This window comes from Leucoraja erinacea, unplaced genomic scaffold (assembly GCF_028641065.1).
Source record: "Leucoraja erinacea ecotype New England unplaced genomic scaffold, Leri_hhj_1 Leri_1205S, whole genome shotgun sequence".
Lineage (NCBI taxonomy): Eukaryota > Metazoa > Chordata > Chondrichthyes > Rajiformes > Rajidae > Leucoraja > Leucoraja erinaceus.
Window position 1 is genome coordinate 1 of NW_026575457.1, and position 15136 is coordinate 15136.

At 48.3% G+C, this 15136-nt stretch overlaps 1 long non-coding RNA gene and 1 pseudogene across 1 annotated transcript in view; both read right to left on the reverse strand.

The window, feature by feature from the left end:
* Positions 1-990: 990 nt before the first annotated feature.
* Positions 991-15136, reverse strand: part of LOC129715494 (uncharacterized) — a 28812-nt gene continuing 14666 nt past the window's right edge. The window contains exon 3 of the long non-coding RNA XR_008726508.1: positions 991-2440. This is a non-coding gene — a long non-coding RNA (uncharacterized LOC129715494). The remainder of the gene's footprint in view (positions 2441-15136) is intronic.
* On the reverse strand, positions 7118-7221 carry LOC129715496 (U2 spliceosomal RNA; annotated as a pseudogene).

Sequence of the window (15136 nt, forward strand, 5' to 3'; positions counted from 1 at the left end):
CAAATTCTAGATGGAATTGAAGGTGTGGTGTGTTACTTAGATGACATCCTCATCTCAGCCCCTGGCAGGCAGGCACATGATGAAAGGTTGGAAGTGGTACTCACATGCCTTGAGACACACATTATTGTGGGAAGCTTGTGCCATGTCTGTCCACCTGTTTACATCCCTTGAACGAGCTCTTGAGAAAAGATGTACCATGGAAGTGGACACGTGAATGTGACCTAGCTTTCAAATCATGTAAAGCTCAGTTGGTAGAGAGTACAATACTTGTTCATTACGATGTCAATAATCCAATGAAATTAGCATGTGATGCTTCACCATACGGTGTTGCTGCTGTCTCTCATGTGCAAGTAAATGGAGAGGAGAGGCCTATAGCCTTTGCGTCTAGTACACTCAGTTACAAATAGAACGAGAGGATCTTGCATTAATTTTTGCCGTTAGGAATGTTTCACAAATACTTGTATGGTAGAAGGTTTGTAATCGAGACAGATCACCAGCCGTTGACAGTGATCCTAAATCCAAAAGCACACATACCAACTCTGGCAGCAGACAGAATGCAAAGATGGGCATTGATATTGACTGCACACCAGTATCAGCAATGCTGACGCCATATCTTTGGAATCGGAGGTTACCCCAAACAGAGAGAACGTGTTTGATTTCTCTCATGTAGATGAGTTACCTATCACTTCAGGGGACATGCGGAAGGCTACTCGCACTGACAGACTTTTGTCAAGAGTGCAGGAGTATGTTACAAATGGATGGCCAAACAAATTGCCGGATTCAGAGGCAGAACTGAAACCATTTTTTTGTACGTAGGAATGAACTCTCAGTAGACAAAGGGTGTGTCATGTGGGGAGCGAGGGTTGTAATCCCTGAAAGATACGGAGTAAAGTTGCTCGTAGATCCTCCTGAGCAGCATTTGGGAATGTGTCTAACAAAGAGTCTAGCTAGAAGCTATCTATGGTGGTCTGGTGCAGAGTTAGATGGACAACAATTGTTCATTGTGATTGATAGTCACTCCAAGTGGGTTAAGATGTTTCTAATGAACAAAACGACATCCAGCAAAATGATAGACATTTTGCGAGGACTGTTTGCGTCCTATGGATTTCCAGAGGAAATTGTGTCTGGTAACGGACCTCAATTCTGTTCACAAGAGTTTGCACAATTCATGAAAGGGAATGGTGTAAAACACACTAGTCGCTCCATACCATTCCATTTCAAATGGAGCAGCAGAATGCACAGTATGACAACTGCTGGATCCAAATCCAAAGAAAAGACAGTTGGCTCTGTTTCACAAACTGGCTAACTTGAGATGATGAACTCAGGAGAGGTTCTGCAGAGGAAGCATTGCTTGAGGTTGAATTGAGTCACTGTTGAATATTGGTGCTTGTTTGTTAACATGGTAATAGAATGGCACATCCATTTCGTCCATCACTTTTAGCAACCTTCTTCCTACTGAGTCTGCGCCGGCCAGCAACCATCCCGAACACTAGCGCAATCCTACACATTAGGGACAAATTACAATTTTAACCAATCCAAATAGCCTACAAACCTTCCCGTCTTTGGGATGTGGGAGGAAACTGTTACTTGATAGAATCTGAAGAACCATGTGGAATTACAGAATTCTGCTTGTACTAGCACTGAACGATTTATCTACTTAATGCTACCCCCTTTGCTCTTTGACGCGCCTTTGAATTGTTTTAAAAAATATATATTATTATTGAGTATTTTTTTACCACTTTTTAAGGGAATATAACGGTCATAATTTGCTTAGTGAAAAATAATTTCTCCTCCTCTTCCCCTGGCATTTTTGCTAGTTTCTAAACCCTTGCTTCCTCCAATTCAATAAATGGTCTTTCCTGTTCTGCTCCATCAAACCGCTTGAAGAGGAATCCACTGACTGCAGAAAGCAGCTGCTTCAAAGTCCTTGGAGAAGTTTCCTTGAAAGCCGTGTGTTCTTCCCAGCCCTTGGTATCGATGACATTTCATTGAGAAGGTGGGGTTACTGTGTTACCGTTCATGCTGCTGTTTTAACAATACTTGATGGCGGTGCCCTGGTTGGCTGCGGCAGCATTGACTCTCGATAGCGATAGCGACAAGTTTACTACAATCCGGCTTCATAACTTGCAGCGGGCAGGTTGCAAGTTAACATACGATCATGGGTCATTACTGGAATTACAACAGTTAAGCAGTAGAGACTACGTGGACGTTGAACTTGAGGGACGCCTGCACTGTCTCGGACTGCTGCGTCGGGAGGACCCAGCGGCCTGCAGAGCCGCGGAGACATTCACAAACACTGGCCGCTACAGAAGGACACGGAGGCGGCGATACAGAGGCGGCGCTACAGAAGAGGGGCTGTCGAGGTGGGCTAACGGCGAGGCTAAAGGCTAACCCGTGGAGGACACCGCTCCCATCCGTTCTCCTGTCGAATGTCCGCTCTCTGGAAAATAAAATGGATTATTTACATCTGCATCTCACAACAAAAAGGGAGGTGAGAGACTGCTGCGCTATAGTTCTGACAGAGACATGGCTAAACTCATCTGTACCTGATGCGGCTGTTAGCTTAGGGGGGCTAACAACATTCCGGCTCGACAGGGACACTGTTTTGACTGGTAAATCCCGGGGTGGGGGTGTGTGCATCTACACAAACAACAGCTGGTGTAATAATGCTACCGCTGATTCCAGCCACTGCTCTCCGGACATAGAGTTTTTGACTGTGAAATGCAGGCCATTCTATCTGCCACGGGAGTTTACTGTGGTTAGCATTACTGCTGTATACATCCCCCCCGCGGCCAACACTAAGGAGGCTCTGCGTATTCTCTACCGTTCAATCAGTGAGCTGCAAAGAAATCATCCAGAGGGCATTGTCATTGTTGCTGGGGACTTTAACCAGGCCAACATGAAGACTGTCCTCCCTCATTTTCATCAATATGTGGACTTTGCTACACGTGGAGAGAATACGCTGGACCGGGTCTACAGTAACATCAAGCAGGCTTTCAGAGCAGCACCCCGGCCTCACCTCAGCTCCTCTGACCACCTCTCTGTAATGCTCATCCCAGCCTATAAGCCCCTGCTGATCAGAGAAAAACCCACCGTGCAGCAGGTTAGAGTCTGGTCTGAGGGAGCTACAGAAGCACTCCAGGACTGCTTTGAGTGCACGGACTGGGACATGTTCAGGACAGCAGCCACTTACAACCAAAACATCAATGTGGATGAGTATGCCATGTCTGTGTCGGGATACATACAGAAGTGCATGGAGGACGTCACTGTCATCAGGTACATCACAACCTGGGCCAACCACAAACGTTGGATTACTGCAGAGGTGCGTGCCATGCTGAAAGCACGGAATGCGGCTTTTAAATCTGGTGATTTGGGGGCTCCGAGAACAGCGAGAGCCAACCTCAACCGTGAAATAAGGAAAGCAAAGCGCGCACACGGACAGAAAATAGTAAGATTAAACGAGAACTTACCAGTTTGAAGTTTGATCTGTATTTTATGAGGAGTTACGATGAGGGATTACGTGAAGAACCCGCTTACAACGCATGCGTGTCATTCTTCAAAGCAGCGGTGTGAGGTCACAGGAACCTATAATGATCTAACATAGTAAGATTATCAAAGATATACCAGTTTGTGATATGATCATAAGAGGGTGGGAGCGGAGGGCACGTAATCCCTCATTGTAACTCCTCATAAAATACAGATCAAACTTCAAACTGGTAAGTTCTCGTTTAATCTTACTATTTTACTTCGGAGTCACGTGAGTGACTTCGTGAAGATTTCAAAGCTCTGTGACCTCATGCCGTGGAACGAGTCCATGCTTCACAACTGCCTTGGGTATTGGGAGAGAGCATCATTAGTAAGTTTAAAACACACTTATACAAAAAATTGTGTGGTATAACGAAAAATTATATAAATTTTTTACATGGAGAATCATAGCCCTGTAACCTTTCGGGCAAATTATATTGTTGAACGTAAAATGGTTTCTGAATACAATGATGGTTCCAAAAAAATAACTGGTTTATTATAAAACCTTTGGAAAAACCTTTTGGATGACCATCCTGCCATTCTGAGGATTTGGTCTGTGGGTACCTCTAGAATTTTTGCTGCGGATGTTGCTGCAGCCCTGGTGGAATGAGAGTTAAAAAACATTAGTGTCTATCCCTGCCAACTTTAGGACATATTTGAGCCACCTTGATATAGTTTGGGTCGTGACCCTTTCATGCGGTTTCTTGTAAGAGATAAACAACGCCATTCTCTGACCTCGAATGCTCTTAGTATATTCTATGTATTGTTGGATGTGTCTTGCTATACACAGTCGTTTGTCATATGGGTATACCATAAATTCAAACACTTGACCCGATGAACCTGGTCTGTTTTCTTTTATTAAATCCTGTATGACAAACACCAGTTTCTCGGGTGAGATGATCAGGGAGTCCAGGCTCAGTTTGCTTAATGGCTGGACTCGTTGTGCGTTAACTAACGCCATGAGCATAACCATCTTCATGGTCCTTTACTGAAGTGACAATGCTGTTATGGGCTACCAGCTCGTCAGCATGTGTAGAACAACACCCACTTCCCAGATTTCGGAGTACCTGGTTTTCTTACCAGGGGGTGCGTTCCCACCGTGTGCCGCTCCGTTCCTTGTGATAGGTAATTGGAGAGTGCACTTCTGGCACTATTGATGGCACTGTAGCTCCATCGATTATCATAATGGAGGCTTGTTAAAATTCCAATACGGCCAGAATGTTCTTGGCCTTTTGGTCGAGGTTGTTGTCCAAGCAGTATATGCCCCATTTCTTGATGTGTCCAAGGTACTGCTTCCGTGTTGACAGTCTTAGTGCAGATGAGATGAGATTCATCGTCCTGTCTGACAGCCCCATGCCGTGTAGTGGGTCTTTTAGACTCTACAAATCAATAAATCCATAGTCTTATGGCATGGATGACTGCCCCAGTCACTGGATGAATTAATAAATTTGGCTATGTTCATGAGGGAACATGGTTCTAACACCATCCCCTGTATGACCGAATACCATGATTTAGTAGGCCAGTCGGGTACTCTGAGAATTGCAGATGCCGAGTCTAGTTGAATTTTCCCTAGAACCCCATTGATGGGGCAGAACGGGGGAAATACATCACCCTATGGCTTTGTTTACATAACAATGCCAAGCTGGTTTTAGAATTTTAGTAAATAATATTGGGGCTGATGTTTGCCCCTCTTTTAAGTCAATGCCTGCCATATAGAAAAACCCAGCTGACACCAAGTCTTTATCAGTAATAAGAGTATCCATCTTAAAATGAATATCTTGAACGAATGTGTTTAGGGTTGAAAAATCAATGATAATCCTGCAACCCCACTCTATTTTATTTTTAATAAATATGTTTGATACAAATTCTAATGTTCCATGAAAAGTACGCTCAATCACACCTTTTGTGTACAATTTTTGTAGCACCATGTGGGTTTTTAGATTGTTTGGTTTATGTAAGTACAAAATGCCATTCTGGTGTATGTTGTACTGGGGTTATTGGGATGAGTAAATCCTATCAGATAACCCTGAATACTGCTGAGATTATATGAATCTGTAGTGATTATATACCATACATAACTGTAGTGTTGCAACCTCCCCTCCCCCACCATCGTAGGTCCCTTTTTAACAGAAGAAACCACACCCACCTACCTCCATGGTTACCGGTGGTTGTGTTATTTCCTTGTTTTTTTGAAAAGGAGGTTCTGGTTTGATATCTCTTGTTCGGGGTTGTGTGGGAGGTTGAGGCTTCCGCATCTTCCAGGGTGGCCGCCCTGGCCATACCCTAAAAAAGGATCCTGCGGGTTATATTGATTTCTGGCACTACCACTGGTATGAGCCACATTTTTTATGGCCTTGCCTGTGGCTGGTATCGTGCTCCAAAATAGGCCCTAGCACTGGCCTTGATGAGCCCCAGTGTCTTGGCTTCGTCCACACACGGTTCTTTGTTTGCAAATGGTAGCATTTTTGGGGTCCCAGTGCTGGCTGAATGGCAGCCTTCCATATGTAGTTCAGGTCATATTGCATATTACTAAACAGAGCTAGTGCGTCTTGATGGTCTTTGGTTACCTACGTTTAGTCCAGGGTGCGGGTGTATGCTGTGATCCCTTCCGTCAATCCCTTTAAGGTTCTCTGGATCTCGAGGTCCTCGTTCCTGATGTTCGTCCCCATATGCTGCCAAATGCATTGGTTTACACTGGGCACCTGTAATGCCTCACCGTTGCCAGGTGGCAGATGTCTGGCCAGTCTCTGTAAACATTTCTTGTTGGCGTTTGTGGCCAGACATATAGTAACATATAGTATTGCCATCCTGGATCCAAGTCTACCCATGTTTGACTTGGTTAAAGTAATCAGCCACCATGTCCAGCAGAGTCCCTGCTGTGTTAGGATCATGGGACGTTGTTTTACCAGGCTCTGGCCCATCAGGGTCCTGCCTACTCTTTTTTATAGAGTTAGAGATCTCTAGGGTCCCGCACGGGGTACCCATGTGGGGCTTACCTCCTGCCCACTTGTCTTTTGTTCTGCGGACCCCTCTTGCAGGTCAGCCCAGAACTGACCCGTAGTGCTCCCCTCTGATGGGGTAGAAGCACTGTGCAGCCCTCAAAAAAGGTACTGCTGCGGGTTTATCACGTTGGAGGAAGGCTCCATACACCACTTCTACCTCCTCCAGCGCTCTCGGGCGCTGGTCGCCGGCGGTTATGCAAAGTCGGACCCTTGTGAGTCCACTACCTAGTTTGATTTGTGTCTAGCCTTACCGCTCGGCCGCATGGCTCTGGCCAGTGCAGGCCCGACATTGGGCACAGCTGATCCCACTACGGTTGATTCAAGTGCCGCTGGCTGCTGTTGGCTGCCCGCTGCTCCACGGTCCTCCTTCTCCAGCTTTGTCCTTCCTTCCGTGGAGTGGATATGGCCGGTGTGGAGGACATCTGGCACAGCTGATTCCACCTAGTCTATTCCTTTAACCCGGCTCCAACGCTCTCAGCGCTCCTGGCTGCTCGTTTATCTCAGACCGCTGGGACCGACCCCGGTACTCATGGTACTGGTCCCTCGCGGTCGTTTCAGCCGGTCAACTCCACTCTAATGCCCTCAGTTCTGGGGACTCCTGCTTATATGGTCCTTAGATAAGGGACGTATCAGATTTAAAACTGATAATAAACAGCTACTATAGTTGATCTTAGCCAAAAGGCCATGAAGCGATCACTCTAACTAAAAAACCCTCTGGGACCGACTCCGGTACTCACATTACTGGTCCCTCACGGTGGATTGCAGCCAGTCAACTGCACTGCAATGTCCTTGGCCTCGGCGCTGGCCGTTAGCGCTACTTCAAGCCAGACTCGCTTCCAAAGCGAGACTGGCATACTGCCCCAGCAATGAATTTGCCCCCTGTTGCGGGAGCGAAGTCGGGCACAGGTGTTTCCCCTCCGGGAGTCGAAGTGCCTTTGCTGCTCCTGCCGTTGTCGGCTGCCGCTGCTGCACCTGCCGCTGCCGCTGCTCCTGCCGCTGCTGGCTGCCGTTGCTGTTCTCCTGCCGGCTGCCTGCACTCCGCGGTCTTTCTGCAGCTTACATGGACCCGGTCCATGTCTGCCCCTAAAGGGTAAGTGGAAAGAAACGCAGAGTCTCTTACCTGCTGTTCCCGACTTTATTTTTTTCCCCCCCCGGTGAACGTCGTTCCCTCCGTGTCGGGTTCGAGCCGCTCGGACCGACCCCGGTGTTTACGGGGCTGGTCCTTCTGTTCCTAGGGACCCGCTAATTTTAAAAAATGCCAGAGCAATAATACAACCCACTGTTTTGTGGGTTGTTGGCTCTGTTTTTTCCCTCCACCCCGTATGGGGTGAAGTTGGCACTCGCTCCCGTTATGGGAGACAGTGGTGCCGACTTCCGTTGCTGGCTGACTGCTGCTGTAGAAACGGCAGCTCGTCAGCCTTCCTGGAAAGAATAAGAAAAGGTAAGGAATTTTCTTACCTGTTCCACAGCCCCAGGCCCATGTAGCGTCGGTCTTTGGGGCTGTGTCGGCTCCGGAGTGCTCCCTTGTCGGTATTTTCTTCCCGGAGCTGAAGTCGCACGAACTCCCGCTAAGGGAGACTGTCGTGCCACCGGCCGTTGCTGGCTGCCTGCTGTCCTTGTCGGCGCTTGCAGACTTCTCCCCCGCCAGCTTCCAACAGCCTTCTGTAGAAAAAAGGTAAGTAAAGAACGATGTTCACTTACCTTACTGTTGCAGGTTCGAAAACCCCGCCGTTTGGGAGGAACGTCCTTCCTCCCGACAATGACGAGTTGCAATGCGTTAGCGTAATGACACGCATGCGTTGTAAGCGGGTTCTTCACGAAGTCACTCACGTGACTCCGAAGTAAAATCCAGGGTTTCTTCCAGGATGATACCAACACCAGGAACATGTGGGGAGGCATCCGGGCCATAACAAACTCCAAGGCCCCTCAGATGTCTTGTAAGGATGACACAGACTTTCTCAATGAACTCAATAATCATTTTGGCAGGTTTGAAGCACTGGACACCACTACAGTGAGGAAATTAGAGCCACAACCAGGAGAACAGACACTGTCTTTTGAAACTGCTGAAGTCCGCAGAATCCTGGAGGGCATTGACAAGCGAAAGGCAGCCGGACCGGATAACATACCGGGGCGTCTGCTTAGGGGATGTGCCGACCAGCTGGCCCTGGTTCTGACAGACATTCTTAACACCACCCTGAACCAGGCCATTGTTCCATCATGTTTCAAGACAGCCACCATCATACCAGTTCCCAAAAAGTCCACAATAACCTGCCTGAATGATTACCGCCCCGTAGCACTCACACCAATAATAATGAAGTGCTTTGAGAGGCTTATTAAGCAGCACATGGTCTCTAAACTCCTCTCCAGTTTTGACCCATTCCAGTTTGCTTATAGCCCGAACCGCTCCACAGAGGATGCTATCTCCTCTGCAGTCCACCTGAGCCTACAACACCTGGAGGAGAAGAACACCCACGTGCGGATGCTGTTTGTTGACTTCAGCTCAGCATTCAATACGATAATCCCCCAGCATCTGGTGAGCAAACTGGCACCCCAAGGATTCAATACCACACTATGCAACTGGATCCTGGATTTCCTTTCTGAAAGACCCCAGTCTGTGCGGGTGGGGAAGAACACCTCCTCGGTCATCACACTGAGCACCGGCTCCCCTCAGGGCTGTGTCCTGAGTCCGCTGCTCTTCACATTGATGACACATGACTGTGTCGCCAGGTCCACTACTAACCATATCATCAAATACGCGGATGACACAACAGTAGTGGGCCTCATCCGCAACAATGACGACCAGGCATACAGAGAGGAGGTGGAGCAGCTGGTGAGCTGGTGCAGCAGGAACAACCTTCTCCTAAATGTGGACAAAACCAAGGAGATTGTCGTCGACTTCAGAAAGAAAAATCAGCCCAGTCACACTCCGCTGTGCATCAACAACTTAGCAGTGGAGCAGGTGAAAAGCATCAAGTTCCTGGGAGTGCATATAACGGATACCTTAACTTGGACTACAAACATCACATCTCTGGTAAAACGGGCACAGCAGCGGTTGTACTTCCTCCGCAGGATGAGAAGATCACACCTCCACCCTCCCATCCTCACCACATTCTACAGAAGCACCATTGAATCAGTCATGACCAACTGCATCTCTATGTGGTGCGGCGGCTGTACAGCTGCGGACTGGAAGTGACTTCAGAGAGCGGTGAGGACAGCGGAAAAAATCATTGGGACCTCTTCCTTCCATCATGGACATTGGTTACAAACGCTGTCTGACAAGAGCTAAGGGCATTACCAGAGCCCCCACACACCCACAATATGGACTGTTTACACTGCTGAACACTGGGAGGAGGTACCGCAGCATGAAGAGCGGGACAACCAGGTTCTGCAACTGCTTCATCCCCCAGGCCATAAGACTATTGAACTCACAATCAAACCGATGCTAGAACTTTCTTATACATTGCCACTTTTAAAAACTTTCCTATATATCTATTTTACAGAACTATGCACATGAAGCACTTTTTATGGGCACACTAAGCACTTTTACTGATCGTCTGATATAAATGTTATATTCTGCTGCTACTTTGAAGAGTCAATGCAACGAAATTCCATTCAATGTGCACTGTGTCTATGTGTATACCTGAATGACAATTAAAGTTATATTCTATATTCTTATCTTTCCAGACATGGACCTCTTCTTGTCAGACCAGCACCCAGGGAGCAAACCATTGAAAATGAAACATACAAGGAATGTGAGGAGGCTTTGGAGATAGACCCCAGTGAACAGGTGGTGGTGGCACGGAAGGTGTGTATTGCCAATCAATTCATCGTTTTCTAGTTGTAGTCTAATTTCCTGACATTTTACATATATCTTGCCCCCCACCCCCACCTCAGTGAACTGGGAAACTCTGGAAAACCTGCTTCTATGTACTTACTAACTAATAAATAGGATACATAGTGCATTGGTTTGGAGTGGGTGATTCAGGCATCAACACAGAAAACCTGGCCTGGTTTCTTTGTCCAGCCTCGAGGTCTGCACGTGGTGCCCGTCCCCTCACCCAGCAACTCCTCCTCTCCTGCGAGACATGAGGTGTTTGAGTTACTCTCATGTCGCACTCACGCAAATCGGTTTTCAAATGCATATCTCTAATCTCTCTGTTTCAGTATGAAAGAGCGCAGTGAATACAAGCCAAGGTGTAAGCCAAATCTCGAAAGAAATGCAATAAATTTAGATATCTCATCTTAACCAAAAGAAGATCTTAAATGTAGAGACACCATTCCAGGAATACAGAGAGCAGGAAAAACAGCTGATGAAGGTTCATCTTTCCCCACCTTCATCATGCTGTATAATGTAAGAATGGATACGTCACCCATCACCAAGGAATCCAAGACTAACCATGGAAGCACTGTCATTTTCTGATTGACTGCGATAGAGGATTGTTTAGAATCTAGACCTCCTGTCCAATAGTTCACCAAGGAATCTACATTGCTTGTTTACTCATAGAATAGTGCATTCATTTGGTCCGTTGTATTGAAGCCGCTGCCACCCATTCATACATTATAATGCGGATCTTTATAACATGATAAGTAAAAACAAATCTTCACATCTGTACCTTGGTATTTTACTAATTAGTTTAATTCTGAAAGAACTAATTAGTTGAGGTTCATAAGTGATAGGATAAGAATTAGGTTGTTTGGCCCATCAAGTCAACTCCTTGATCGAATCATGGCTGATCTATCTCTCCTTTGTAACCCCATTCTCCTGCCTTCTCCCCAAGTACTCTGACACCTGTATTAGGTTGATGTTAGTTAGCTATTGACCTCTGTTTCTGTTTTGCAGGAGAAGAGGCGAGTGAATTTCTTCAAGCGCTTATTTACTGCTCAAAAATGAAGACTTCCCGGACCAGGTCACGCTACTTGGTCTTGGCGTACTTTGCAACACCACATTTGCTTGTTTACATGGGCCTGGCGAGGCTTTTGTAGACGCACTACAGATGGGAATGATACCAATGTATTTATCAAAGTTGTTAATGAGTTGAACACTGATCTCTGGTGTATAAATGAATACTGTATTGTTAATGTATGAAGGCAGCCCCCAGCGATACATGTTGGTGTTGAACCGGCCGACCCCTGTACGGAGCCGGTTCAGGGCGACCCACTCATTGCAGGGCATGTCCGAGCCAGGTGTGGCTGTGGTGTTCGGTGCAACAGTGAATTGAAGAGGTCGGGAAGTCTGTTCCCAGCTGGTTCTCCAAGCTCCTAGTGCGTTGAAACCGGAGCCACAGAGGGTGGCTGCGTGATGGGAGAAGTGGCGACGAGATGACAGGCGTTGAGGTCCCAGTTGCTGTGAGTTCTGGGCGAGGTGGTGCAAAGGATGTTTAGCATCCGATGGGGCCTTGCACACCAACCTGTGGGTGAAGTACTCTCTGCGAAGCTTGGCGGGTGTGATACCTGCGAGCACCGGCAGAAGATCCGGAGTAGGACGTAGGCAGCCGGTGATGATCCGCATGGTGTCGTTGAGGATGGCGTCTAGCTTGCTAGTATGAGCGCTGCGGAATCATGCTGGGGCGGTGTACCAGGCGGCACTGTACACGAGTGCAAGAGCACTGGTTCAGAGAGTAGATGTCCTGGCGCCCCATGACGATCCAGCCAAGCAATGCAGGAGGTTGTTCCGCACCGAGACTTTAGGACGGAGAGCTTCAAGGAGTTGCTTGTAGGTCAGCTGCAGATCTAGTTTCAACCCATGGTATGTAGGAAATGGGTTATACGGTAGGGGTGACCCATTGAGGGTGACGGTTAGCTGGCGTTGAGCTTTTTTGTTGTTCAGGTGAAAGGCCGTTGTGGTGGTTTTTGCCACACTCAGTTTTAGTCTCCAGGTCTTAAGGCAGCCCGCAAAAAGTTCCATATCCACTGAAAGCACATCCTCCATGTTTGACCAACTCCTGTCCGAATGCAGTAGGGCCAGGTCATCTCCGTATCCATACTGGCGCTAGTTCGTGCGTGGCATATCGCTGATGAAGTGATTGAAGAGCATGGGAGCCAGTACCGAGCCCTGGGGGGACTCCGTTTCTTAGACATTGCAGTCGGCTAGATTGTCCGTCGCTGGTCTTGATTACAAAACTGCAGTTGGCCGGGATGTTAGCAAGGAACCACACTAAATTGCGGTCAGGAATGGTGTGGAGGAGCTTCAAGATCAGGCCCTGGTGCTCCACTATATCATAGGTGACGGTGAGGACCACCAGTGTGATGCCCGCCTTGCGAACCTTTTCCAAACTGTCTTTGATGTCATTGGTCAGCTTGACCATTTGGTGGGTAGTGCAGCGTCCAGTACAGAAGTTTGTACAGGACACAGAGGAGTGAGACGGGTCGATGGTTCCTTGTGTCGTACACACGCTTGTTTGGTTTTGGTAGCGCAATGTCGGTGGCTTTCCACCAGATCTTCGGAATGGACTGACCAATGAGGCAAGAGGAGTAGAACTCACGGAGCCAGACCTGGCATTTAGGACCGCAGTGTTTCAGGAATTCTGGGGGGATGTTATCAGGTCTCTTCCCACCGCTCTCTGCGCTTCTTGTTGAAACAGGTTGTCAGTTCTTAAGCCTTGGAGGCAGCCTCTTCGCCAGTTTCAGCGTCCAGGAATGCATCGTAGCATGCATCACATTCTTCGTCCCATGTGGGGCAGATGTTCAATGATGGTGGTCTTGGCCTTGGTGAGTTTTTCCGCATTCAGCTGCAGCAGGGTGATGCCATCCGGTTGGACATCCGTAGATGCCCCGCCCTAAAAAGGGCGCACGCTCCTGGTTGGCGCCGAGCTGCGGCGACTGATGTTGCATTAGGGCTGCAAGCTGTTGTTGTTCATTGTTATTTCTGCTGTTGTCTCTGTTTGTTGTCGTTTGCCTGACTGAGGTCAGTTGACGGGGCTCACCATGGGGAGGTCGACAACATGAGCCCTAAGTGATATATAAAATGGTTATATACCTTTATACTGGATGAAATCCGGCTTGTTCAGCAGGTAGTTGGGGGTCAACGATTGGATCGAGCCAGGCCAAGAGAAGCCGTGCGAGAAGCTTGTACAGGACACAGAGGAGTGAGATGGGCCGATGGATCCTTGCATCGTACACTCGCTCGTTTGGTTTTGGTAGCGCAATGACGGTGGCTTTCCACCAGACCTTCAGACTGGACTGACCAATGAGGCAAGAGGAGTAGAACTCACGGAGCCAGACCTGGCATTTAGGACCGCAGTGTTTCAGGAATTCTGGGGGGATGTTATCAGGACCCTGGGCTTTTCCGCATTTCAATTGAGTGATGACAGGAGAGAATTCTGCAGAGGAAATGGCTGCTGACAGGAACCCATCAGCACCTGGAGCTTTCCAAAGATTAGTGGTTTCCTCTTTGATAGAACGAGTTTGATTCTTGTCCACGTCTTTGAAGTGGCCGTTGGCCAGGAGCTGGTGGGCGGTGGAGTTGGCTGTGACAAGGCAATGCTTTTGGCGGGTACTTCGACCAGTGATGCGATTGAAGGTCTTCCAAGCCACCCTACTGGAGTGTGTGAAGTCGATTCCTTGGACTGTCTCTTCCCACCACTCTCTGTGGTTCTTGGCGAGGCGGATTGTCAGTTCCATCGCCTTGGAGGCAGCCTCTTCGCCAGCCTCAGCGTCCAGGAATGCGTCGTAGCATGCGTCACACTATTCGTCCCATGTGGGGATGTACCGGCAATGATAGCCGCGAGGAATGGAACTCTTTGCTGCCCTGATGAGGAGTTTGCAGAAGGCTGAGTAGGCTTTGTCCAGATTGGTGGAGGTGGGGGTGGGAAGGCTGTCGATCCAGAAGTCCACCAGACTTGTGAACTGGTCCCACCTGGCCTTACGGAAATTCCACCTCTTCGCAGGTTTGGTTGGTATCGCCTCGATAGGATTGTCCGGGATAATCAGAAATGGGCGATGTTGTGATTTCGGGAAGTGATCCAGGATGATACGGTGTAGGGATGGTCCATTCAGGTTTGCAAAAGCCAAGTCAATGTTGGTAGTGAGTGGTGTTCCACCTGCCGGAGTGGAAGCTGTCCGGTTGTTTTGGGTCATACAGGAGTTGAACGGCAGGAGCTGAGACCAAGTCTTCTAGTGCAGCGCCATCCGAGTTAGTTGAACGGTAGCCCCAGGTGGTGCTGTGGCAGGTAAAGTCTTCGGCGCAGATGCAGGACGAACAAAAGGTGAGGATGGAGTCTTTGTGGAGCTTGGTAGAAGGTGGCTTGTATACATTGATGACCGTGACACCTTCGACGCATTGTTGCCCATTCCACGTTGGAGTCAGGAGGGAACACTGCAATCGCTTTCAATTTTGCTGTGTTCCTTACAAAAGTGGCAATCCTGTGGGTGTCGCTCTTGGTGCAAGCGGCCAGGGTATAACCAGTGATCTTCAGATGGGAGCCATCACTTTTGTGAGTCTCTTGGTGCAGGATTGCAATGGCTTTGTAAGTCTGTAGCAGATGTTCAATGATGGTGGTCTTGGCCTTGGTGAGGTTTTCCGCATTCAGCTGCAGCAGGGTGATGCCATCCGGTTGGATATCGGTAGATGCCCGCCCTAAAAAAGGGCGCACGTTCCTGGTTGGCGCCGA